We start from the raw sequence: 27929 nt of genomic DNA, 5'->3' as shown, positions 1-27929 counted from the left end.
CGAACCTTTCGGTCCATAGAGAGACAAGCGTTCTATGCTTCGTTTTTATTCCACGAAGAAATTCAAGAAACAATGCATTTCATATCGGTGGAACATTAAGAAGTTTCCCTTTTTAACAGAAACTATATACGCGCGAATGAATACATAAATTAACAATTAGACTTGTAAATTGAGAAAAATAATGAAATATACGATATTACCTTCTCTCCTTAGATATATACAATTATTAGCAGAGAATATTTCGTTTTCTCATTATCTTTCTACTGTTGCACGTTTTTTAATAAATTTATATACCCCGTAACAAATACAAATAATTATAGTGGCAATAGGAGTAATAGGAATGAACTATAGTTAGATGATATATACATATATTGTAGGAATTTGTTTGTATTATTATTATTTTGTGGAAATAAATTATTAGCAACTAATCTATACAAAAAATTATTTTTTTATATGTTCAGCAAGAATTTCTACCATTTTCATTTATTTTATAGATCGCACTATCGTCAAACAATTTCTTTTCACAGTAATTATTAACTCTTAACTTCCTCCATCAGAGTTAAAAAAAAGTTTTATCAACTGTAATTTCTTTGCTGATGAGCAAGGAACATTGAGTAATAAAGGGTTAATTGTTACTTAATTTTCTTTGAACCTGAAACAAATATAACAACCAACGTAAAACAGGATAAGCATTTAACAAAATTTGCATTCTTCGAAACGAACAAACTTTTTTATACACCTACAACGACTCTACAGATAATTTTTGTAAACTTCGTAATTTGTATTCCACGTTTAATACGACGCTAAAGAATTTTCTAACTGATACTAAAGATTTTAAGTGTTTCGATATTAAACCATTAATACAGTATATATTATCTATCAAGCATCGTATTTTCAAAATTGAAACATTTACTCGATCTTTTTTTATTACCAAAGTTTAACTTCTTTCTTCTCCATCGTTATTTATCGTCAGTAAGTGATTCCAAACTTTTGATTAGCGACATGTAATCGAATCGTTTACAGTATATTTATTTTTATGCGCTCTAAGACGAGAAAGTTATCTTCCTCTCCTTTAAACGTTCGTGTTAAATATACGCGTAATTGCGCCGGAGATGCCGCAGCTTCCGTTTATGGTATTCGAGAAAATGAAGTCGTTGCGAGGGGTAGAGGGTGAAAAAACTTGGGAGAATTCGTCGCGAGGCAAATCCGTGGAAAAAGATTTCGCGGATGCAAAGTTTCCGACGACATGTTTGGCGATAAAAGATCGCGGAAGAAAATAAGCTTTTTGGCGGCGAGCTTGGAACACGATACGGAGGTGGAAAGTAGCAGCAGTTCAATTTCAAGAGAAACGAGAACGATCGTCGTTAATAAACTTTTTACCACGGCCATTCTTCTCCTTTTTCATCGACGTTCGAAATTCCTGTGTTCCTCTTCGTATTCTTTTACTTCCTCCTACGTTTACTCGTTGTTTCTTTTGGAATCTTTGGTTCGTAGGTTTTCGACTGTCGAAGGAGAACTATAAACATTGCGATGAAAGAGTTGCCAACAATATTTGTGTACCTGCCTGAATGGGTACATAATATCGTAGTCTGTTGAGAATTCATAAAGATCGATGGACAAAATAATTGACGAAACGAAAAGAAAGTTCTTATAAATCATCATAGGCCTGTCGTGTAAATGATTAAAGAGATTAAAGAGATCGTGTATTTCGTAGGTGTATCGCTATAGCATTAAAAAACTGGCGAATTAACATTTTCCACAATATCTAAAAAGATGTATCCAATCAGTCTTCTGAACCGTATGCCATTTTTCATCCGTGTCTCGGCCTCAACGAGACAAAAACTTCCTTAAAGCTCGCCCTCCACCTAAATAAGGAAAAGAAGCAGTTTTTCATATACAACGGGGGCTGTGGCTGCTAATTGAACGCGGCGAGTCGGTCGATTAGCTTGCGTCGTGGGTGTAATTGCGCAGCGAGGACTCGCGGCAGACTAAACGTTAATTTAATTAAACATCCCTTGGCTTAGCCCTCATCAGTTCTTCACCAGAAGAATATTCTTGGCGCTTGTAGCACCTGGTTACTTGCCCCGAGTTGCTTTTCCTCGAGAACCTCCGGACGATTAATCAAATTAAACGTCCGATTTCCGGCTGGAGTCCCTCTCTCGCGTTAACGAGCCCCGTTTTCGCTTCTCCTTAACTTGACGTTCGAAACGCGATCGGAGGGTGACTTGTCGTGGCTCGTAAAAGTCTTTGAACATTTGCACGGTGATTACGAAAGATTGTGACGTGCCATTGTATCTGTTACAATATTAATATAGTAATTCATTCGCTCGAAATACAAATTTCGTGACAAAGTTTAAAAATGAAGCTGAATAGAATCTGATTAAAAAAAAAAGTTCATTAAAAAATAAAAATACGTTCCAGTACCTTTGCAATGTTGTATATTTTGAAATTTTATCGACGTTGTAATGCGACACGGCTGTCGTAATTATATCGAATATCGAATATCGAATACTGAGGCGTATCGATGTAACGGGTAATCGTTTGTTTAAATACTTTAAATACTTGTTTCTTTACAAAATACATTATACTTTACAGAATTGTTTGAAATATTTCGAACTTGGCCAATATATTCGCGAAATGATGGTCGTGTTTCGTTACTGTGCTAATAAAATTCGAAAATGTTTCCCATAACAAGTAATATATTCGTAAGGGTCTTCTACTTGAAAGTATTCGAATTTTTCCTTCCTTTTTTTTTTTTTTTTTTTTTGTAAGCAGGTGCACGTCGATTGAATACTTTTCAATGGAAACAAGTGTTCCCGCTTTTTCTGCCAGCTTTTCGTCGTGCAAAAGCGTAATTGGACACGTTCCATGCTGAGAAGAGACGAACGATGCTTCCAAGTATCGGGAAAGAGTTCTTCGATGAAAGAACTTTTCTACCGGAATTAAGGACACGAAGCTAGGGATGGGTCGTACGAGCAAGTTTTCGGGAGCAACGACTCGATGATTTAATTTCGACTTGTTGTCCAGAGTTTTGATAAATTGTCGCTGGTTTGTCCATGTTTGGGGATTATTGTGTTTACGCATTGGTGTAGATTTCGTGCAATAATTTAGGTAAGAGGGACAAAGTTTTATTATCCAGTGCCTTGTTTATCAACGTCTTCGACTCTACGTATTATCATTTATAATCTTGTTAATCGATATGTACGATTATCATATTGGAAAAGTCACGACATCTCGTATAAAAGCAACGACATCGTCAGAGTATTTACGAGAGGTTTCGAGGCATTTTCAGACTATCAAGCAGCGTATAATCGCATTTAATATTTGCCAAATAATCTAGAACAGTTTCATTTACATTTTGTCGAGTTAATGCCAACGAACAACTATAAGTGGTACTTTAAATAATCCTAAATAACTCTTGATATTACATTAAGCGTTTAGTCGGCCATAATCTGCGTAACATACCATAAAGCATAGGAGATAAATCTGACAAAATCCAGCCATAAAATCAACTCTTAAATTTTCGCAACTTCAAAAGTTTCTACTATATCCTCGACAAGAATAATTGGTTTTCTTTTCTGTTTATATTCAACTGTAGTTCTCGTCGCACGGCGCGGTACGCAGTGAACAAAGATGGAAATGATCATCGTTCGATTTTGATCTTATCATTCGATGATATCATTAGTCCGTGGGTAACATAAATGTGAGCGATAATTCCCTGGAGATACAGCACCGTGAAAAGTGAGAACGTGGTGCGCAAACGTGCGAACGTTGTCCGCGAACGTGGGTACCTGGTCTGTGAACATGGACTGCGAACGTGCGAACGTGGCCAGTGAATTTTGATTTTTGTCTGATTCAAATGCCGCCTGTGCGTCGCGTCGTGACGAAAAATATCGAAAAATATTCTTTTTCGAGGAAAATCCATTTCGTATTCCGGCGATGATCGTCTGGTAAATTCCCAAAGGACGGCTACCCTTTATCCTCGGCGACAGCTTGACAAACACTGATTACGGGAAACCGAGAAAGCGCCGAGATAAAGCACGGCATCGTCGATTTCCTTTATCAGCCTAAATTGCCCTCGTTATCGAAAAGTATTCCACCGGCGTCTCTTGGCTTGCCACAGCCTATTTCACCCCTCGCACCACCCTCGACGCCAACCGCGGCCAACGAACATCAGGCGTCACGTTCGCCATGAGAAATTCATTTCCACGTGCTCACAGATGATCTGGATTTAAGAAATCTTCCAATGAATATTAGACAATCTCGTTAAACGATTTATCAATCGAGATTCTTCGATATCTTAATTTTGAGTTCGCGTTACAAATCTTTTCACGGGTGTTTGTGTACTTTTAGGAAATTTCAATTTTCACAAATTTCATTTCATTTCATTTCAATTAAATGACAGATGCTCGTTGCGCTACAGTACATTACAAAGCGCGAATATATCAGAAGAGTTTGAACAGAGAATAGTTTAACGTGCTAAAACAGACGGAGAGAAGATGCAGCGAAAGACAAAAATTATTTACGATCGAACAAGTTCTATGGACAGAGTCGGAGTTATTAGATTTAGAAGTAGACATACTTGATAAAAATGTATCAACTTTTCGAAATGTCTCGCAGGGGTGTACAAAATTTAATAATTTAAGCAGCGATGGACAGTAAACAACATCATTTGTCAACTCAAAGAGGAGGATCGAGGCGACCGCCGTCCTACGTGATTCGTACGATATTAAATTTACTTTACGTAAAATTCACGTACAACTGTGATCGGTAATATCCATTACACCTTGCTGGAAGGCTGTAAATCGTAAAAATTGTACCAATTACAAAGCCAATTATACGACACCCTAAGAAATTATTCCCAAAGTTTTATCTCCAAAAAGAATTTCATTCGCGTACCTAGGCATCTACTCTCCCAGTTCAAAGAAATTTTAATATTAATATTTATCAAGTATATTATCATCGGTTACGGACCGGTTATGGATTCTATTCGCCTACTCGCAAAGTGCAGTTTCTAAATTTTCCCTAATTACATCCCTTTCGCATTGAGATTCTCCGATATCCATTCACGTGAGCCGTTATACAGCACAAAAAGGTTCGTCTCGAAATTTTGTGCTGAAAAAAAAAAAAAAAAAAGGAAATTCCGTTCACGTATGCCAGTATTCTCCGAGTTCAAAGAAAGCCAACGTTTCCGGTTCGAAAACGTATCGATCGATTCCTTTCGCCGATGCATCCCATTACGTGTTTTCGCCCGTTTTACATCAGTCTCGTGTCGCCTTTTGCACCACTGAGAGAGGAATACCCTTTTCACGGCGCCGTGTCGGCTGAATACTCGTCCCGTTCTATCCTATTTATCGCGAGCGTACGCGGGAGAGTAAAAAATGGAGTAAAAAAGGTGGTTGGAACGTAGTATCGGGCGACGATATAGCGATCGCTTGTCAATCATGGTCTTGCCGCGCCGAGTAGACGAGGAATTTACGATTCCATCCAGTAGAGTGACTTCGTTCGTGCCCATTTTCATTAGTAGCCGAGGCATCGTGCTCTGCTATCGGAAAAAGATGGTCGTGAATTTGTGTGATATCGTTAACGATATCGCGATGAGAATTTGTGGCTGTTCGGTTCTTCGCGTAAACAATGAAGAAATGTGGGAGTTGAGAAACAGTTCTCGCGCAATTTGGTAACGTAGATGTGATGACGGTTGGGAAGTTTGTAAAAAGGAGCTGATTTGAGGAGATTTGAGAAGATTTCGTGTTTAAGGATCCTCGACGATTCAGGGAATATCGTAGTTTATGTATTTTTGGAGTTGTAGAAATTCGTATTTGCTTTTTTCTTATAGTGTAGCGATTGAATTGGATTGTGGTTAATTTGAAATTTATTTTGTTAGTCATATATACTGAATTCTGGAACGACGAGAATTCAGCAGATTTTATCGTAACGACGATCGAATTGATACACAGTCGTATGATGAAATTGTATTTGATGGAGAGTAGCGAGAACAAGACTCGGTAGTATGAGAAAATTGCTGCTTTTCATTGCTGGTGAAAGTTCTACGTTCATTTTCCTCTGGTTTATGATTCTACGATGTGTTATACATACGGTCGTGTACGAGTAGTACAACGAGGGAAAAGCAGCAAAAAATCTGTTCGAGAGAGGAGAAACGGGGAAAGCATAGCGCGTGGCTGACCAATGAGGCTAATACCACTGCGAACCTTGAGATCCCAGCTTTAAGTCGACGAATCCGTATTTTCCCTGAGAATTTAGTGACGAATTTTACAATTTAGTTTTATATAAAAACGAACAATGGACGTGTTAAACTTGATGATAACGTGATTAATTTCTGCACCTTCAGAAAACCTAATTAACCCAATCAACTTTGTGGGAAATACGTTTATCTAAACGATGTTGTATACTTTACAGAATTTAGAGAAAACGAATTATAATAATTCTGATATACTGGACAATCTTAATGCTCCGATTACATAATTAATTAATAACGATACGATCTTGAGAAAAAATCCATTAATTTCAATTTCGCAAAATTCTTTCGTATTATTCGGGAATTCGGTCGAAAATTTGTTGAAACGACTAGCAGCAACATCGAGAGGAAAAAGCGTGCGTAAAGGTAGAAATTTAAATTGGAAATTAACTTTCGATTCGGCAGTTGTGCCACAAAGACGGTAAATGAGCACACTGGTACGAGGTTTCGAAACGACGCACGGTTCGCGGTAGGTTAATCGTGAAAAGCGATTGCACACCACGGCGAATCGCAGTCGCGTTTTCATCGAACTTTCGAGCTCCGGCGGGCGGCGGCTAAGAGAACGTGATTTCAACGAGACCGTGTCTTATCCCGAGATCAATTCGCTTGATCCCACAAAGCGTTCAGTGGATTCGACGGCGAAACGAATCACGAGCTGGACACGCTGACCGATAGTACGCTATTGATGTTTAACGACCAGCATTACAGGTGTACCATTTACGGTTACGGTTTACGGGAATTTTCAAAATTAATAAGATTTGATTTGATTGCCATTTGATTAAAAACCGATACCCATTAATAGTATTAATTGTAACATTTAATGAGTGAAACAAATACCGTTTAGTTTCATTTCATCAATTATATGAATATCCATAAGAATATGACGTTACCTGGACATTCGTAGTATATTAATCGGTTACCTGTATACTTTCCACGTATTTTCTACGATCGTTCACCACCTTTCTTACTTTGTAAAAGTACTTTTCTAAAATTTGTATCGTTCTAACATTAGAATTACCGAAGTAATCGTAACTTCTAGTAGAATTAATTATAATTAATATATATTAATAATAACGCAATTATTCTTTTTTATTGATTGACGTAATAAGAATTTGGACGACACTTTGCAAATGGGCTTCCCCCATTTTGTGATTTCTTCGATACACATTTTATACTTTAATCGCGTATAATTCCATCTCTAAACTCGACCCATAAGAAAATCAAATTACATAGGAAATAATCTAACAATAATTCCCCCCGGTGAATACACGTAGTTCTCAATATTATATCATTGTTAGGAGACGTTATAACAATTGATTTACATCGAGCTCTGTAAATAATAATCTGCCCCATAACAGAAGTTTACAAAATGTTCGATCTAGTTGGCGAGCTGTAACACGCTCCCATGGGACGTTAATTGAATATTAATCGTACAGAATGTCGGACGTTAATTAGCCGGCCACGTGTGTTCACGCTGTCCCTGGTAATCCATCGTCGATCGAGCACAACTCGTGTCTCGATCGATCTCGTTTTACAGTAGTCAGACAGTTTTCGAACAGAGTGGCGACCAGCTTTCGATTCTTGTTTGCCTGTATTGAATCGATAAATTAATAGCGATCATCGTGCCGACGTTTTCGTCACTTTGTTTGCTCTGTGATAGCAGTGTCGAGTGTCCGTTGCTAGCATCCGATTCCATGGTGTCGATACGAGGTATTGATTTAACAGGGCCTGCGGACGCTTTGAACTACGACACCTGGCATCCCTGAAACTCGAGTCAAACTTCACGTTCCCGTTGTTCTTTCCCTGCTTTATCAACCGACCAACCCGTTACACTGGTATTCGATTCTGGTTCCGGTTGGTCCTCGATCGTACATTCCAGTCTTAACCGCTTACGATTTCTGTAACTAGACTTTCACGCACTTCTAACAGAATTATAATAGAAATTAGAAAGCGGAAAATTATAAAAAAAATTCTACAAAATTTATACAAAATTATACACAACTTTCTACCGACGATTTTGAAAAGTATGATTTTTCGTGAGAATGCGAAAGTTTAGAGACGTCATACAATGGCTGACGAAAGTATTCGACCATTGCTGGAAGCTTTTTACGCGTACCATACTTGTTGAACGTCGTTTTGAATTTCGTCATTAGCGTTGTAACGAGACACGTCTGTCGCGATTACATTTGAAACGGATCAAAAAACGCATATAGGAGTGTTTTATTGTAAACGTACATCTCGTAAAGATCATCGAATTATTTGAACTGTCGGTTATTCGGTACGTTAATAAGCCACGATATCTAAATGAGATGATATTTTGTTCGTTGTATGTTACGTTTACATGCGACGAAACGATCTCTCAGCCACAAAGGCAACGTTCGACAGCATGTACGCGAATCCATCGACTTTTCTCCTGACGTCGTCGTCACCTGGAAACGCTCGAACTCTCGGGACGAGAAGTTTCTAAAAGCCCTGTCTTAAGTGTTGGAAAGTTAAAAATAAACGCCGTGACCGGACGTATCCTTCTGGTGAAACTTTTTATCGAATCGATGGGACAGCGATGGCCCTGAAGAGGGTCAGCAGGATGAAGCTCGATTGAAAAGCTGCGAGATAACAAGCGTACTTTTCTTTAATGGACGCGTTAGCGGAATGATCGCTGCTGACGTTAAGTTCTTTCAGCGACAATACTCGTGACACGAAGTATTTCGTTGGATCCGAGAGACTAAGTTGGAATTTGTTTGGTAATTCTTCGTAACGTTCGATTGGAAAGCTGGAAAATAATACTTTTGTCGGATTAAAGCGTCAAGTTAATAATTTTGTAGTATTTGCAAGAGATATCGGCGATTGTTTCGTGACTTTTCTCGCGTTACGATAGCTAGAAGCCAACTACTTTCTACAATTGAGTTCCTAACTAGATTCTCAGCATTTATGCAAAGGGAAAATGATTGAGAAAGATGAATTATCTCTTAATATCTGGGAAAAAAGCGTTATGTAATATCTTCCATTATTCCTCGTGTACTTGTGTCAATGCTTAAGAACATCCACTAGGATAAATCCCACCAATTTGCTTAAATTTTACTTCGAACACAAATTCCAATTATTTCGAACGAATTTACATTCCTCGTTCCTTGAACTTGCCTCTCAATCTCACCCGAGAACGTTAAATCGAATTCGTCGCCAATGTATCTTCCTTTGACAGCAGACCAATCACAACAAATTAATACCAGTATTTTTATTGCACTCGTTGTTTATACTTTCATGAAATAACCTTGGCATGTAGTTTCTCGTTAGAATGAGAACGTAAAAAATATTAAGGAAGAGAAAGGAGCAGAGGTAGATACGCCGAAGGAAAATACAGGGAAGCAGAGAGCGAAAGAAACACAGTGCGGTCGTCCGTTTAAGCGGTTTAATTACTCGGCTGTAAGCGCGCTTCATTAAAAGCACGGCATTTAATTTACTCGCTACACCTGCTCGCTGCAACCGAAACGGCCAATTAAGATTCCTAATTTCGCTGTTATCGCGCGATCGTCCGTTGCGGATTCTCTGGATCGATCCAGGGACCACTGTGACTCGTCGAGACCGACATCTTCACACCGGGAAAACGATCGACGTTCCACGGCTAACAGAGAACTCGAGAGCCACGTAATAATATCGTGATCGGCCGACATCGACGCGCAAAACACCGTGAACTAATTGGAATTGCGACTAATTAGTTGTAGTTAGTCGACTATTCTCTTCGTCTTAACGCGAATATCCGGCTTTACTTATTTCTGTCCCTGACCTTCGATTCGATCGGTACCTCGTTGCATAATTGTAGCAAAACATTGGAAGTTGGACTTCTATAGGTTTTCTCGAATTTAGAAATGAAACGACTAATGTATAGCATGTTTGTTTTAACGAGTACTGTGCGCGTCGCAAACAAAGTCAGCCTTATGGAAAAATTTCAGTTGATACTTCCTCGCGACATTTCTCTGCCAGTAAATTGTACCTCTAAACTCGGCAAACATTTTTAAAGCAAAAGGATCAACGTCGACGTCCAACTTGAAGTAAAATATCTTTGAGATCTGCCTCCCTGCAAGGTAAATCTTACTTTTCCAAGAGAGTAAATATGATTTTAAAGTAAACTTTCTATTCTTCGAACGATTGTGCTCGAACCAAACGGTAGACACAGTTTCAACGAAAAGTATTGAAAGCCGATCTATGTACGATAATGGTCATAGAACATTTATATCTTGAGAGTGGTCGTTAACATGTTATCAATTTTCAAATTCTCAAAATTTCGCAACATCGAATTTGTAAATTTTCTAAATTCCAAATATTCAAATGTCTGGATTATCAGATCTCATTTTTAAATTTTCAAATTATCAAATTTCCCGGTGTCTCTAAAGCTTTCAGGTTTTCAAACACTCCAATTTTCAATTGTGTTACTATTTATCTATATTACTATATACTATATACTATTATTTATCGTTACTATTCGTTCAACGATATTGCGCCTGGACAAATTTTACGAACTCTCTTTCTCTCTATTTCATTGAAACTTGATTAATTAAAGACAATTTTAGCAAAAGCAGGATTTCACACAAATGATGAATTATCACCAGCTAAGAACGGATTATTCGAAAGCTCCCAAGAGGGTGGCTGTCGTCGGAGTTGTGTAGAGATAGTGTGTCAGAGGTGGAGGATGAAGGCTAGTTTCCAGGCGCCCAAATGCTTTGGCCCATCCGATCGAGCTTTCTCACCTCGGCTATAATCATGTTAATTAATTGGCTGCCGGTTCACCTTGCTGGCTGCGGTTCGCGAGGGATACGTTGCGGTCTGACCGTTGGTTGGCCAGCTTGTCTCCAGTCTCGGAGGCCAGCCCTGCTCCCGGATGATGCACAATTGTTGTCCCACCCGATCATCTCTTCCCTTCCATGAAAGAGGAATTACTGTGTCATTGTTCTCTGATTGAGCCGTAATTTTGCCACTAAAGGAAACCTGAGTGGCCATTTAACCTCGCGGAAACCTTCGCCAGGTTATTGACCGACCATGATTAGCAAAATACCGCGGACAGTAAGGTAATACCGTACAATGACGTAGATTAGTTTTCAGAAATCCCCGTAAAGTAACTTCTCCTGCAATTTGCAAAACGCTCGTTCAGAACAACCTCCTCGCTATCAATTTTTCTCTTCCGAAAAAAATCTCATAAACGCACCTTCCGATTAGCGAAACAACAAATATGCAAAAATATCTTCGCTCCTGAAAATCATACAGAAAGTATCCACTACGCGTACTTACAGTCTTGCGCCTCTTCTTTTACACACGCTATTCCTACTACGACTGCCAAGAACTTCTTCCCCATTCACCTTTCACCCTAAAAAGCCCCATAAACTCAGCTTTCCGCCAATTTGCAAGAACACTGGCCCGTACTTCCAAAAGTCACACAAAAATTATCTACCCTATCCGTCTACGATCTCCCGCCTCCTTTTTATTCGTAATATTCCCAGTACAATTCTGCAGAATACCTTGCCAACGATTTCTCACTTTCAGATGCCCCATAAATTCACTATTCCTGCAATTTTCCTCTCTGCACGATGATCCTTCGTCTCCGATAAAACCGACGAAACGGAGGAGGCGATCCCAGGCTGCGAATTAACGGCGTAGCGCACGCACGACGGGAGAAAGTCCTCTGGTGCGGAGCGAAATGGACGAAACGCAAACGGGCATAGATTCCGGGGCAGCCGTGCGTGTTAATGACCACATGCCGGTGGTCGCCGCGTTTCACCGACCGATGAACAGCCTCGGAAAGAGCCTCGCCCATTAGCACCCTCCTTCTGCCTCGATTCGCCCTTTCTAACCCTGCCGCTGCATCTCCTGCTTCTTCGGGCAAACTCCACCGCAGATTTCCAACCGAGATTTTCCCAGGATTTCTGGAATTTATCGACTGTTTGCAAGAGGGTATAAACTCGCCAGGGCGGATCGTCCGAGCGATTTTTCGCAGGCTGCCTTTCAAATGGCTGCATGAAATTGCACGATGACTCCGGAGGATTGTAAAGTCGTGCAGCAGCGCGGTTATAACAGGCCAAATTTTGAATCGGCGATTTTGAAACGACGCCGAATTACTGCGGTTCTACCTGCATTTTTCTATACGTACTCCTTGAGTTCTCGGTTTTAGAGTTTTTCGAGATTTTAGACGGTGCTCGGCAATTGGGAAGTTTGGCGGGCTGGAAAGTAGAGCGTTTGGAAATTTCTGACGTATTGTATCGGGAATTTAAATAAGCTTTGAGGATTAGAAAGTTTAAAAATTTTGGCGACGTTAGTGTACGATGGGGCATTTCAATATTTGGATATTTAAAAGCGTGAAATTTCGGAACGTTAAAGACGTTCTCGGCTTCGGAGGTGCTGAAATTTGGAAACTCGATATGCTTCGAAATCTTGTAAATTCAGAAATTTCGAGATTCGAAAGTTGGAAATATTGGAAATTTGGCAGCTGGAAACTTTCGCACCTTGACAATTTTCCAACTAGACACTTTGAAAGTTTGAAAATATGAATATTTGAAAAATTAAAAGTTCGCGTATTTAACAATCGCTATGTCTGCCGCTGTATTTTTTGTATTTTACAAATATCGATCCTTTAAAAGCAGTCTGGAAGATATCTCGGGGCAAGGACTATCCTAAAAACTGTAAATTCCAGGAAAGTAACGGTTCTGGGAGATACTTCCTTACTTAACGCACTCCTTAAGACATTTTCTCTGCTTGTTACTCCAGGACGGGGCAGTTAACTCTTAGATAACATTGTTTAACGAGATGTTTCTGGTGGCAATGGAAAAACGGTGTAATGGAAGTGTACGTTCTGCGAGGAAAGTAGTTCAGAAAGATACACTTGACGTTTCCCTCGAATTTCGGAGGATAAAGAAAGAGACAAATTTAGATGATATTGTTTGAAAAATAACGTTCTATTTTGTAGAAAACTTCTACGATACAATTTCTAATAATAATTTCGATTCTACTTTGTGCGCTCCGATTTATTATCATTGCAACTGAAACATTGAAATCGTCGGAGTTATTGCTATAAATGATTATGAAATTTATATCTTAACTCAGATGAAAACCATACGTCAATGCTCCATCGTGTTTGAAACATTTGTCAGAAAACAAAATTATATTGTATTTGACTTTATCAATAAAATTTTATAGATTTAATAACTCAAACATTTAAATTTGTAGATTAAAAGTAAATAAAGATCGTGCTCGTCGTATCATTTAAAACATAGCGTATTTTACAAAGTAAAATCATGTTGGTTTGGAAAGATTGTCGCAATATTTAATTGCGGAATTTTGCTTCGTATAAATTTCGCACGATTCCAATTTTAAATGATACGAATTTAATGTATAAATCTTATAACTCAAATATTTCGAAATCAACAGCACCGATATGAATCTTAATCATGCTATAATATTAACACTCCACAGCTTCAAAATTCAGAATATTCCATATTTTGAGAAGCGAAATTGAAATGTGCGGTCAATTTCCGGTTCTACTTTGCGTGTAAAAATCCCCATTCCAGTACCAATGTATATACATTTAATTTATAAACTCGATTATTCCAGTCCTTTCATATTACAATTTAACCGTCAAAAAGTCACAAAATTACAGCTTACAGTTTATAGCTCTAAAATTCAAAGTATCTCGCGCTATAAAAATCGAAAAATCGCTCTAATTTGAGAAAATTAACTTCTCATATTCTCTTTACGTTCTTTGTACTCCGCAACAAGACCGAAGCAACAAGGTCGAACAAATGGGATACCAAGAGGGAACTCGTTTCTGCGAAAAAGCACGAACGCTATAGGAGAAATTCGGGATTCTGATACACTTGTTATCTTGAGGTTGTCTCGCGTGGAAGATCGATGAAGCTGGTGATGAACGGGGACATTCGGAGAACATTGCTCCAGAAGATGTCTTCTGTGCTAACGTCACGGTGCAAGTGTAAATTCTATGAGAAGGGAGAGAGAATAGTTCTGAACAACACACTTGTTACTTTCCGTAAGTTCCATGAGAGGGCTCGATGGAACCTGATGATGAACCGAAACGTTTCGGAGACGAGATGCTCTCTGCAGTTGTTGAATTCGGGAAGACGGTCGCAGGAAACCGCGAAATCTCTTCATCTAATCATTGCCCAGAGCGTACTAAACTATCTAATCTATTATCATTATTAAATTCGCATTACGATAGATACGATAAAGTCGTTAATCATGTCATTTTCTGTTAACGGTAATTTCTAATCGATGAAACTATTAAACAACGAGGAAGGTTCTATCGTTTCTCTGATGACAGAAAAGGATAATACAGAAATATAGGAAAACACAATTTTATTTACTAAAATTTGTTACATTTATTAACCCTTACTTTGATGGGTTTTTTAACTAAAAAAAGAATCGACGAGTTTATCAAAGACGAGGAGAATTATTATTGTAAAGAATTACTCTCTTTTACGCTTACGATGCAAATCTTACAAAAATGGACAATGCCAAAAATTGATTCTTTTTTTTCTGTTTTAATTACAGGTAAGAAGCAGTTTTAACTGAAAAATCGAGTCATTTGAGACAGAGGATTGGAGACGCTCGTTGTCGAATATCGAGTAAGTATCGTACAATAATAATTCTAACGAAATCATGAGATCATTCTGTTCACTAGTGATATACAATATCGACTACAATTAATGCTTTCCTAACACAGCCTTCTGCATTTCTAGAATTCTATCTTTAAACGCACTCGATCCTCGCACGTACTTTATCTTCATTCGACAGTTATATTTCCTATGATGTATGCAATAAATGTAACTTTTTCTTATATACGTACAACGCGAACGATTTTATGATGTTGAAGATACTTGTATAATGCAATTTCATCTTTTCTCTTCTCGTTATATCGGGTTCTTATCGTCGTGTCGCTTTAAGCGAACAAAAATTCGTAACAACAGGAATATCGAGTTTCTTGATACGGAACAACGTCAAATCGCCATAAACACAGCATCCCCGCTCAAAAAAAAATAGTCTGGAGCCAAATTTACCAAGACTGTGTAATCCTAAAATTCCCAAGCGAGAGGAGGCAAAATAAAATTCAAATCTTTCTCATTTTTCACGCATTGTACCCAACAACGTTTCCATCGCTATCAACTGCAGAAGAAAATTCGTGTCGTATCGTTGCTCGGGAAATTCCATCGTGGAACGCTTATCGTTCCTTCTTCTCCATCGCCGGCACGTTCCGAATTGCCAGGTCGTTTTCAAGCCGAGGCGACAAAGCGACTCGTCGCTTAAGTTTTCCCCAGTCGTCGTAAGAAAAGCTTTTCCATCTGGCGACGCGTGACACCCGTTTTATCCGTTATCCTCCCTTCTGTCTACCGTTTTGGACGTCAGCCAAAACTTATTAATTTACTCTACTTTCCGTTCGACGTCCCTTTCTGACTGGCTGACGCCCCACTCGTTAATTTTCTACGCCAAGTAAGTTCGCGCGAGCTTCGCGATACAGAAAAGCTACACCGTTGAAGTTTTTCTTACGGTCAAAGGTTCGTAGGAGAAAAATATAACAAGTCGGATTTTTCCTATTTTACAGAGCAACAATTTTTTCCTTCGACGTATGCTATCGATCAAATTCACATTGTTAATTTCGTTTTCTTGACTCGACTTCGATACTAAACGTATGTATATCTTTGCCATTTTCTCGAAACATTTCAAAAATATCGTTCGTTATAACATGGCTCAACCGATTTGCTATGAAACTTCGTAGGTTCTTCAGCTATTTCTGAAACACTCGTATCTTTGGATTTAACGAGTCCTCTTCCCAGTCATATTAAAATATATCGAAGTATGTACTGTCCTCTAGCCGTCAAGTAGCATAGTAGAAATCTGAAAATCAAGCAAAATTATACTAATGGTATCCCATAATGAACAACGATTTCGACTATTCTGTGCAAAGTTGAAGATTGAATTGTACGATGTCGACGCTTAGGTGAGGTCGAATAACCGTCGTTTTGCTTAGCATTGGTCCTGCGGATCAAAAAGGTGCCCTCGTGTTTTATGGATCGCATTGTGTCCATACGTTATTAGCGTGGTCCAATAGTTGGAACACGATGTTCTTATTTCCACTGCGCGATTCTTCTTGTTATCGCGTTGCTCCCTGTTCCGTCTTGTTTCGCTCGTAACTTCGACCAAGTTGTTTTTCTTCCTCTGGAGTCGGGGAAAGGGTGATTTTCCCGTTCCTTTGGATGTACCGTTAGTCTCGTTGTTTTTTGGTTGTTTGCTCGTTTCGATCGTTTCAGCGTAGTTCTGTGGAACAAAGGCTATTTTTAGGGACGAAGAAACAGCCTTTTAACGTTACTCATCGTTTTGATCGTGACTACTGATTCAGTTATTTCTACCGGTAATTGTTTCCAAGGTTTTAAAAAATAGCCTTAACAAGAGAACGAACTTTTTACAAGATTCTGCTAGTAAAAAGTTACTTTAATTATCTTCATCCGCAACTATTCCGCAGATGTAAGAAAATGTCGCGAGACATGCTTTTCTACAAAGATCGTACATATAGAACATCGTGCGTCAACGATCGCCTTCAATTGCGATCGTTTCGATCACAAAGAAGAAAGAAGAAGAAAAAAAGAACACCAAGGAAACAGGCTGGAAATTGTTTATCGAAAAATCTGACCTGTTTTCCGGCAGCAGCATGGCGATAAAAATTCTCAGCCAGGAAGCACGATTTGTGACAAACTGCCCGTTTCTTTTTCTTCCTCTATTCGTAAAACTTAGGAGAGGGCAGGGACGAGAAGGAAAAGAAGTGGATCGAGCACATTGTTCGCGGAGCTCGAACCTCTTTCTTTTTCTAGCCCCACCCTCGACGAATTTGTCAGGCGTCGTAAATTCGATGAGAGGCGCCGCTAGACGAGGTCGATTCTGTCGATTTACGGCTACCCATTAAGACGCTATTTACTCGTTTATGGGTTAACCGAGACCCGCTCGATACGTTTATTCCACGTTGGAAAACACAACCAGACGTGCACTCAAAAGTGCGAGGATTACTTATTTTATTAAAAAAAGTAATGATTCGTCCAACTCGATCACGTTGAATCAGTCGAAATCGTGTTCTGTTTCGAAGAACCTTTCTACTGCGTATACAGTGTGACTGCATCACGAATATACACCGTGAAGACACGAAAATTCAGAAACTCTTATGCGTATGTTTCTGTCAAGAATTGTGGATCTTGTTAATCGAAATAATGTTATAGGAACATTAAATTTACACTTGGAATTAATATTAGAATAATTATATATTTATTTTATGGACGATTTCTAAGATATTCATCGATACACACTTGCACGCGTCTCGCCACTTTCTTCCATACCCATAACTTCCATAACTGACTGAACTGTTTACATTCGTCTGTTTTTGAGACGCCACGTGCACACACACTCCCACACACTGATACTCACAAGTATCTCTACTACGCATCTAACCTAGTCCAGCACAGAAAATTATACGTATCTCAATAGTTTCATAGATTGAACATTCATTGACAAGATACAGCATACGTAGGAATACAAATTAATAGTGCGTTACGTCGGACGACACTGTACCTAGATCAGGCTACGCACCGCGAGCAAGATGGCAATCAGATGTCCGCACGTCCTTACGGCATAGCCTCGATAGTCTTAAGGACCTATCATAAATCTCAGGCATTTTCTAGCTAAAGTCCTTCAGACCCTACAAACATCTTTTTACTGACTCGTTTCCAAAGCCTATTGTTTACTACGGCAAGACAGGGGAAAGTTAGTTTTTCTCACGTACGATACTTCACACTAGCAACTATCTTCGAGGGCGGCTAAGACCCTTCCTAGTCCAGCAACCTTCTTTTATCCAATCAGAAGCAACGTCTACTGCCCTCACTTTCCTAACCAAAATTGTCATCAACAAATCCGATGGTCCCTTGCTTTAGACACACCCATCGCTAGCTTTCCTCCGGCACAGCATCGTCACTTTAACTTACTTATTCTTCACCGTTAGAATAGTCAACATGTTATTACCGGGTTTCTATCTTTAAATGGATCGCTTACTTAACTTATACAAACGAATCAGTGTAACTATCTTGTTTACAAAGTTGTTGGAATAAACATTAATTTATACCTGTTAATTCAGTGCGAACTCAATTGAACCACCACTATTGTCGTAACAGAAATCAGGGGATCGATCATTTCGTGGCGTCGATTATCTAATCGTAACTCCCGTTCACGTGCCTTCTCGCGTTCGCGTCTCTCCGCGAATGGTCGAATAAACATAGTGAGAAAAAATAAACATAGAGTGAAAGTATCGCGTGTGAATATTATGCATTCCACTTAGAAACTTCAAGATACCTTTGCGTCGCATAAGACAGCAGAGTAACGCAAAATCTGCTACTTTAACGTTAACTATTGGGTTGGCAACTAAGTGATTGCGGATTTTGTCATTAGGTGGTATTGACAAAATCCGCAATCATTTAGTTGCCAACCCAATATGTTCCTTTGAACGCAGTAAAACGTTTGTCCGAAACAGTTTTTCACGTTAGAAGCGGCGTGATTTAAATTTAACGATAGGAAAACATAACTAAGAAAAGGGCTATTTACATAGAAAAGAAGATTTTCCAGCGAGGAACATCAACATTTTTACAAATGGAACGAGAGATATATTTTTATCACCACGACAGTGTACGATAAAAAGACCTTGGATAGCCAGACACTCTTCTTCCACACCCTTATCTCAAGCACACGTTCCACTTCTAACGATCGAAACTCTGTCACCCCGTGCACACACATTCACTTGAAATTTCCGTTCTTATAAAACTCCCACGACATCTACTTTTCTTGCGAATAATTTAATCAAAGATAGCATTTAGGAAAGTCTGACTTAAAAATTGGATAACGCGATAGGGACGTTGACAAGTATCTCAGTAGATTTTCAGATTTTTTGAAAGTTTTGAAACTTCAAGAACCGAGCTTGCCGACTTACAAAGTTAAGAAAGTCGAGCGAAATGTTCTCTAAGAATCGCCGCGGTTATATTTACTTAACATTTTTATCGCTGATATTATACGCGAATATTAAATTAGAACATTATATTCGGGAATATTTGTTTTTGGCGTGTTTTCCTTACCTCGTAAATATCTTTTTACATAAACACTGAACGTTATAGATTATTCGTTTATTATGTAAGAAAATTGTGATTAAAAACAGATTTGAAAAACCCATCGGTCTGACTAAACAGTAAAAAAAATGACGTCACGTTTCGATATGAAGAAAATTTCTCTATTTTACTGAAAACGGTAATTAAGAAAAGGTTTGTATTCCAGTGAACGTGATCTATCGTAGTAGATCTCTAGCAGTAGTCTATAAAAGAAGGAAATTCCCATTCATTCTTCCCTATCGACCAAATAAAACGCGAAAACCGAGGAAACTCGCAACCGAAACGAGAACGAGCAATTCCATCCGTCACGGTTGACGCGAATCTCGAAAAGTTGCTGTCGAAACGCGACGAATGCGATTATCATAGTCGCAACATTGTTGATTTATGGGATTTACAAGAGCGGTATATAGAGAGAGAGAGAGAAATATTGAAACATCGAACAGGACGTTGGAAAACGGTGGAAGCACCGGTGATTTTGGCCGACTGGCTTCGACAAATATCGAATTTGATAAGTGTTTATGACGCGTGATAACGCTCGCGATATTAAGCCGCGGCCGATAAATTAATCCGCGTCTCTCACGTTCGCTTCACGTTTTGTGCTCGAAACCGCGTTACGAAACGACACCGCGATGACCGCACGTTTTTTCCACCCTTTTCCTATTCCTTTTTTCTTCCCTTTCTTTTTTTTTTTTTTGCTTTTTTCCTGTTTTTGTTTTCTCCTCTGCCCTCGACACTCATTTCGATTAATTCGTTTCGACGAAACGCACGGTTTTTGAATATTCACGATCGCCGGTTGTACACGTTGTCGGGTTTCGTGTTCAATTCGACGAAAACACAAAACGATGGCGGCAGCAAGTTAACTAACAAGTGGCATGAATAAAGATTAAAAGAGGGATGATGGCCTGCGTGCCGAGAAATATTTTGGTCGTTACAGGGTAGTTTGATGGGGATGTTGATGGGCTGGGCTTTTATTGTTGTTGATTCTTTTAGAAGGGGTGTGATACATGGAATAGATTGGTTAAGGTTCCTGACAGGTATTTGCTACGCCGTAGTTGACTAACGTTTGTTACAAAATTATACTTCGATCGATGGAACAACAATTCCCTGTTTTTTCAAGCTTTTTTTTTTGAAAGCGGAAGCTTTTATCGTTATTGGCGTTGTTTAAAATTTTTGTAGTGGACAAATGTTAGGATAAATGGACGAAGGGTAGTTTCAAGAGATGTTGGTTACGCGATTATCAAAATAACGTTTGTTGAAAATTAAGATACAAGCCACAAAACATGTATCTTCTAAGGCTTTTTGTGAGTGGAGCCTTTATTGTTTTTAGCATTGCTTAAAAACAGCGGAAAGTGACTTCTATGTACAAAAATTCAGCATCCATATTTTTATGTATAGATCCTTGTTCCTTTTTAGCTTGTTAAATTTTATTCCACATTATTCCAATCGAAAATCTACAAACAATTCAGAGGGAGAAACAGAAGAATTGGTATTTATTTGCTTAATATCGAGAATGCCAAATTAAATTAAATTAACGAATGCTAAAGAATTCCAAAGGAGGAACAGAGGATTAAGAGATTTTATGGAAAAATTGAAATCATCCTGTTAGATCATCTAAAATGTGCAAATGAAATTCTCAATTCAAATAACTCTATCGTTACCTAACGTATAATTTCGCGATTTGGCGAGCTTATATTTCTGTAATGTGTAATCCATACGAGCGTGTAATAGCGTGCAACTCCACACTCGTATACATTGCATCATTAGAAATACAAACCTACCGAATCTCACAACGCCACTAGTTCAAAGTCCCATGATATCTCGTCGAAGCTTACGTTAGGTTCAATCGCGTATTTTGTTTCAAAGCTATCATCTATCGATTTTGCCGATATAATCAAGCAGTTATATCTCGTTACGAAGCGAATGAAACTTCAACGTGTTTGATATAACGCATACGATACTCGCGATAAAAGTTTATACTACTTGCATTATATTTTCGTGGGTCACGTAACTAACGAACACGAAGCTAAACAAAATTGAATAACTAGCACATGCCACGGGTTATGTCTGTTCGTTGTTCGCTCGCGGTTCACCACGATGGTCTGCCGCGCGTTTATCGACGAGACAGAGAAGCCAGCGGAGCGACTATCGGAATTACGAGTGCCATTAAGAGCGGTCGAAAGGTTCACGGAGAAAACGGCCGCGTCAAGGCCCGTTTACGAGCGACGCCGGCGTCTCCGGCGTCCTGCTGACGGAAGAGAATCGAGTTTAAGCGCTTTCACCGGTCGCACCGAGCAGCCTTTTACCGCGGACTCCTGTGTTGCGGCCTGCTGAAAAAAAAATCTATAACGCGTGTAAGTGTGCAATCGTTGCTGGGAAGCTTTAAAGGCCCGTGTTCAACATCTCCTCTAACGTCGTTCCCATAAGCTCGTCTTTGAGTCGTTAAGGGGTATATCATAATGCCACGCTGTCGTTTCCTTTTATACGAGATAAAGGGTTCCAGTATTGTATATTACGTATACGCTTAATTTGAATTTTACGCGGTACGTCAGAGACGACGAATATTCTTGTGATTCGTTGGAAATTGCAAAGTTACTTTAATGTACGACAGATTCTATTCTATCGTTCTAGAAATACATCGAAATTTCATATTGATATCGCTAATTCCACGGTGGAAAAATAAATTTCACAGGCTAACGTAGAATCGATTGACTGTGGATAATTTTCAACCGAATCGTATTTCTCCCTCGCTAGAGGATTTTTAAACTTGGTAGAAATATTCAAAGAATCTCTTTGATCGATTCTCGTTTCGATTTCACTCGACAAAATTGTCTCGAAGGATTAAAAGAACTGTCAGGGAAATTTCCCTCCGTTGAAACTAAAGACAGATTAAGATACAAACAATTCTCACGAGATGCGAAGAATCTCCATTTCCACGCGCGTTACTTACGACAAAAAAATAGAAGAGAAAAACATTCCGGCGAAATGTGCGGTGGATAGAAAGGCCACGAAACAGCGGTTTAATTACCAAAGCGAGAGATTTTTCGAAATTCGTCCTCGCCAACGATCCCAGTGCAAATTGCCCCTTAAACGACTCTCTAATTACGCTTCTTGGCTGGCTATAATCGCTACCTTTTACCCGCCAACTTTGTCGAATTATCCGAGGCTAGAAGAACTTTCCGACTTATCGATAAACTTTTCGGTTACTGCATACTTTTATCGAGCACGTGAAACGACGACAATTCCCTTCCCTCCTCTTGCGCCCTCGCGAAGGGAGATTCATTAAAAATGTCAATTAGAGCTTCCGCTCCGATTCACCGAGGAATGTGCAATAAGAAATTTCCGCTTCCTACCCCAGATATCTTCCGGTTTCGTCCAGAAGATTCGTTTCTTTTCTTTTCGCGAATTTCCAGGAAACGATGCTTCCCATTGAAATTGCGAAATTTGAATATGAAAGGTATGTATTTCGAGATGAAAGAGTAATAATAGTCGGTTGATATTGGAGCGGAAGACTAGTATTGTTGTTTAGAGACTTTTGCAACTTTTCTTTGTTCATTTGTTTAAGCGAGTTGTATGTTTATTTTATGGAATCTTATTGGAAACAGGCGTAACAAAAGGGATGGCTCGATCGACGTATAGTTCGTCTTAATACAGTTGTTGCTGTTAGTTGGTTTTAATATGAAAGGGCGTAAATGTTCTGGAGGTGTTGATTCAGATTAAACGATCTAGAGGGGCATTATTCTCGCGTTGTTCAAATTTTAGGATGAATAGAAAATCTTCGAAGCAATGGCTTGAAAAATCAGGCAACGAATAATTATCGAAATGGGAAGATCGTTCGCATAATAGCGTCCGCGTGTGCTCGCATTATCCGTTTCGATATCCACGCTTTTTTCAGTTTCTTCTGTTTGCCAGTATTCTGTCGTCTATCCGTTTTCTTCCCTTCGTTTAGCAGAGTTCGATGAATTACGAACATTTTATAGATTCGGAGGTACCTGGACTTTTATATTTAAAGTATAACTGTACATATATTTCTAATTTTTATATCTTCAATTGGAAATGGAGTAATGTTTGAGGTGTTGATAACGGGATTAAGGAGTTTGGAGATTAGATGGTTGGACGGTTAGTGGAAGTTTGAAGACCTGAGAGGTTAAATATTTGAGATTGGAAATTTGAGAGATTAATAGTAGCTTGAGGATGTTTGAACTGTGGCAAAAACTTGCAGATTTGGAGATTTACAGGGATGTTCGCAAGTTGAGTAGATGAAGAATTCGAGCGTCCGGGGAACAAAGGTTTCTTTGAATATCTGAACGTTCGGAAATTTGGAAATTTGAATAAAATTTGCTAATTGGAATAAATTGCAATCGTGCAAATGAATGTCTTAAAATCGTCGAATCTCATATCGTTCGTGCCAAAATTCACTATTCACGGGCGCGGTATCATTATCATTGTCATTTCCAAAATCCTGAAGATGGTCATTATGATTGCCAATTACGATATTTCATCTTTCACGCGCGTTATCTTCGACCAATGTGTATCACTTCACTGCAGCGAACCCGAAGATCCCACACTTTATCACCATTAACGTCGACAAGTATTGCCACAATATCGCATTCAACTGGAGTTTCGATTTATCGATGTCAAAGCAACGATTCTATTCTACAATGTATTCGCGCGTCTCATCGATTTTTTAATACTTATCGTATCGTGAAAAATAGATTATCCTCAAGTAGCCTACTAATTTACGTATTTCCTGTTGCCTTCACCCTGAGAATTTTTTCATCGAACTGTTTACGAGATGACGGAGCTAATTGACCCATCGATTGACTACTTAACGAGTCTTTAAATAGAATACGTATCGTGTACATTAATATTCATTGCAGTTTATTAAATTTAAATAACATCAGCGAAACATACTCGTTTTCCGATTTCACGAACCGAACGTCCAGGAATAAAATTTAATATATCAAAACAGCCAGTGCGATGATCAGTTCAACGCGATATCGAATTAGTGGTCATAATTATTGTACTTTACGATGAAATTAAATGCACGACATATTCTCCAAAAGAAATTATTGTAATATTCGAGCAAATTTTAGTAACACGCGTTAGTTTCGCTGAAAGATAGGTCGACAGTGTGGTTGATTTCCGACAAAAAGAAACAGAAAATCTGGTCGCTGGTATCCAAATTATTTTTATCCTTAACACCGGCAAAATTCCATTTCCTTTCGCACGATGGCTGCAAAAGTTCGCGTCGCGACGCTTTTATTCGAGCGTTTCACCAACGGTGCCGATATTCGTGGTTTTATCATGGCACCTTGCGTTAAAAACGGCTGCGAATCCCATAGGTGACACCGGTCTAGCGACGTTCCAGCCACCCGCGGTGATTACTTTCGCTAACGGTCGCGGTTAGCCCGCGAACGCGGCCCCCATTAAATGCCTTCGACCAAAATGTCCTCCACCACTGTCTGTCCACCCTTGATTGTCCATTTTACGCTTGAACCGCGTTAATATGGAACGAGTACGATGTGAGAAAATGAAATATTTCCCTGCATAGGAATATTTTATTCCTGGCATTCTGAAAAGTACGTGATTGCAATATGGTTAAAACGACGGTTGCCATTGGAATTTAATTAGTAGAGATTAGAAGACTTGAATGGAACGAATAGAATTAATGCTAATTTCTAAAAAATTAGTACAAATGAAATAAATTATTATAGAATTATATAAGATAAGCGTAGAATTAATATCAATGAAGGAAAATAAATATATTTTAAAATAGGATTGTAATAGAACGTTAAAAGAGAAATTTTTGAAAACGTTGAATGTACAAGCATCTTTCGTAAATATGTTTGAACAAATACTGCTACTGCAGGATGTGAAACTATTTTACTAGTTGTATGTGTGGTTCTGGCATTATAGAAAATTTTCAGTCGATAAAATTGAACAACGACGTTACTTTAATTCAGTGGGTTGATTATTCATTGTTCGTAACTACGTAGATGTGATTACGTAAGATGTATTTTGGAAGGACGTCTCTGGGCACGTGGCCCGATATTAATAAGAAAAAGTTGAGGCGGTTTAAATTTCCAAACTTTCGAAGCATATATCTTTCTCGCACACTTTAGCTACAGTGCATTAAATCTCGAGCAGGATACTTCTTCTGCTGTAAGCCAGTTTTTGAAACATGTTGCACCACTAAAATCTCTAAAGTGATTCCTGAAATATACCGTATATTCTGTGCTGTTAATCATCCACCCTAAGAAATCGCAGAATTTGTTTCTAAATATCCTACGTAAAAAGAAACGTCGGCTAACTTCCTCTAAAACTCGATACGATACATTTCATTTCTATTCTTCTACATTTCAATTATTATAGTTTACATGTGCGATAAGTAGATATCTTTTAAGCGTTCCAATACCAAAGTATACTTCGCTAACGTTTATTTCCTAAACTCGAAGCGAAGTATCATAATTATCGCAAATTTTACGTAAATTATGTAGCGTCGTGGACGAGGGGCCTGGGGGGTGTCGGACGAATTATAAAAAAGCGGTTGCGGAACATGTGCGTGCTGCGGTTAAGACAAAAGACGTGAGGCTGAGACAAAAGACAAGGGGTTGCTAAGGGACAAAAACGAATTAACAGTCATTGTGAGTTGAGAAGCCAGAGAGTGTGTTGCTGGCGTTGTCGAGAGAGTGTGGTCCGCGTGAGAGAAAGCGTTGGATCCGTGGTGACGAGAGTTGCAAATTAACTATCTAGTTGTCTTAATTATAATACGTTTAGTTCACGTTAAACAACCATCGTTTCCTGTTTAACCAACATCTGTTTAATCCATTCATTGTAAATAAACTAATTGTAGTAAAGATTCTACAATTATTATTCACAATTGTTATTCAAATTATTATATTGGTCTCACCAAACATTGAAATCGCTGAAAATCTCGTTTGAAGCGTTCTTCGTAACCATTATCCCGAAAATCTTATGCAGCGAGGGAACCACCAATTCATGAACTTCTATCACGGAGACTGATTGCTTAGTATACCTCTAAAGGGTTGATTTATAGCGTGACCTGTAGCGTCGCCTGGCGAACTTTCAAATTCAACCCTCCGATGGCTTGCAACATGTTCCAGAGTGCAACGTGAATCACTCGGGCCAGCCAGGAGTAACTCGCTCGTTTTTCCTTGCTGCAGTTTAACCAGCCAACTTCCACCACGCAATTAGACAATTCCATCAACCTTGTAACCACTTTCTAAGCGGCCCTGGAAAGTTAGCACGCGCGGCTCGCGTAAATTACACGCGTCTGTCTCGTGACGTGGCGATCCCTGACAGATTCGTAATTCACCCAGTGCACACTTAACTTGTAGGTCAGCGGCTCGACCCTGCCACGCGTTGTGTTTGTTCAAGCGTCAGCAATAGCCAGTTTCGAGCCACATTGCTACCACGCAAACCCGATTTTCCTCCTGCTTTTACCATTTTCAATCTTTCATAGACATTTCGGTCGTTCGTTTCAATTTCGTTTAAATACGATCGAGAACTTCTCGTTTCTAGGACAAAGGAAAACTCGGAGTTCGTGCCCGCATCTTGCGATGGAACATACCCCATGTGTAAATCGTTGATTTCAATGAAACTTACGAGCGATGTAGTTCCTGGAAAAATAGCTCACGCGTGTACCCTTTTTCAACGTGCTCGCATTCGAACGGGAGAAAACAGCTTGCAAAATTGGAAAAACATTTCACGGAATATCTCGGAAAATATTAGAATTATAGAAATATGAAGAGTTGTTCAAATGTTTGTCGTTTAACGAAGAATCGGCAATGTTCTCCGGCTACCAGTAATTGACGCATCGCACACTATTCATCGCAGGGAAACTATTCGCACTGTTTGTTTTTTTATCATTGTACGAGCCATCTACGACTCAAACCGATTAGCTGCACATTTTTAAATTTCTGAAATTCTGATATCAAAGCGCTTGGTCGATGCTTGTCCTATATAATCTATCATCGATCTTGCCTATTTTCTGTTCCGTGCAGTTACCCGATCTGGCAAATAAACGGTTCGTGTATCGTATTTTATTTCATTAAACGTTACGTCAGTTTCACGTAAGAAGACACTCGCGATCCCTCGTGGAACAGCCTGTCCCACGTGTACGTATTTATCGTATCATCCTCTACGATAAGTACGATGAGGCAATTTAGGTCAGCGTTTCGATTACTACCGCGAGTCATACTCATCCACGGCGACACAGTGTGAAACGACGAAAAGACGTGCTGGAAAGCGAGCTACATTTGCATGCTAACGACGCGCGTCAAGGATGCGTTCGGAATATTCGCGGTGAAGGCGAGATAATGGGATTAGCGGTGCCGTAATGGTGGCACTGGATGCGCGCGAGGTTATCCCCGTATATGTGTAGCCGAAGTCGATGGGGAATTGAATTCGTTGGAATCGCGCGTTCGAGCGCCATTCGATTTATTGTAATCGCGTTGTTGCATCCCGTG

The 27929-nt window shown here is 39.2% G+C and overlaps 1 protein-coding gene across 7 annotated transcripts in view; it reads left to right on the top strand.

Annotated features, from left to right (window-relative positions):
- Positions 1-27929, top strand: part of LOC122577925 (protein rhomboid) — a 171570-nt gene that overhangs the window by 106532 nt on the left and 37109 nt on the right. For 5 of the 7 annotated variants that reach the window (XM_043749633.1, XM_043749637.1, XM_043749635.1 and 2 more), the window contains one exon: positions 14804-14877. The exons of the other annotated variants lie outside the window; for them this stretch is intronic. The gene's annotated coding sequence lies outside the window, so the exon portion shown is untranslated. The remainder of the gene's footprint in view (positions 1-14803; positions 14878-27929) is intronic. 7 annotated transcript variants of the gene reach the window in all.

Source organism: Bombus pyrosoma, linkage group LG3, assembly GCF_014825855.1.
Source record: "Bombus pyrosoma isolate SC7728 linkage group LG3, ASM1482585v1, whole genome shotgun sequence".
Classification (NCBI taxonomy): Eukaryota; Metazoa; Arthropoda; class Insecta; order Hymenoptera; family Apidae; genus Bombus; species Bombus pyrosoma.
Note: the sequence above shows the minus strand (reverse complement) of the source record. Positions and strands in the feature narration are given on the sequence as shown.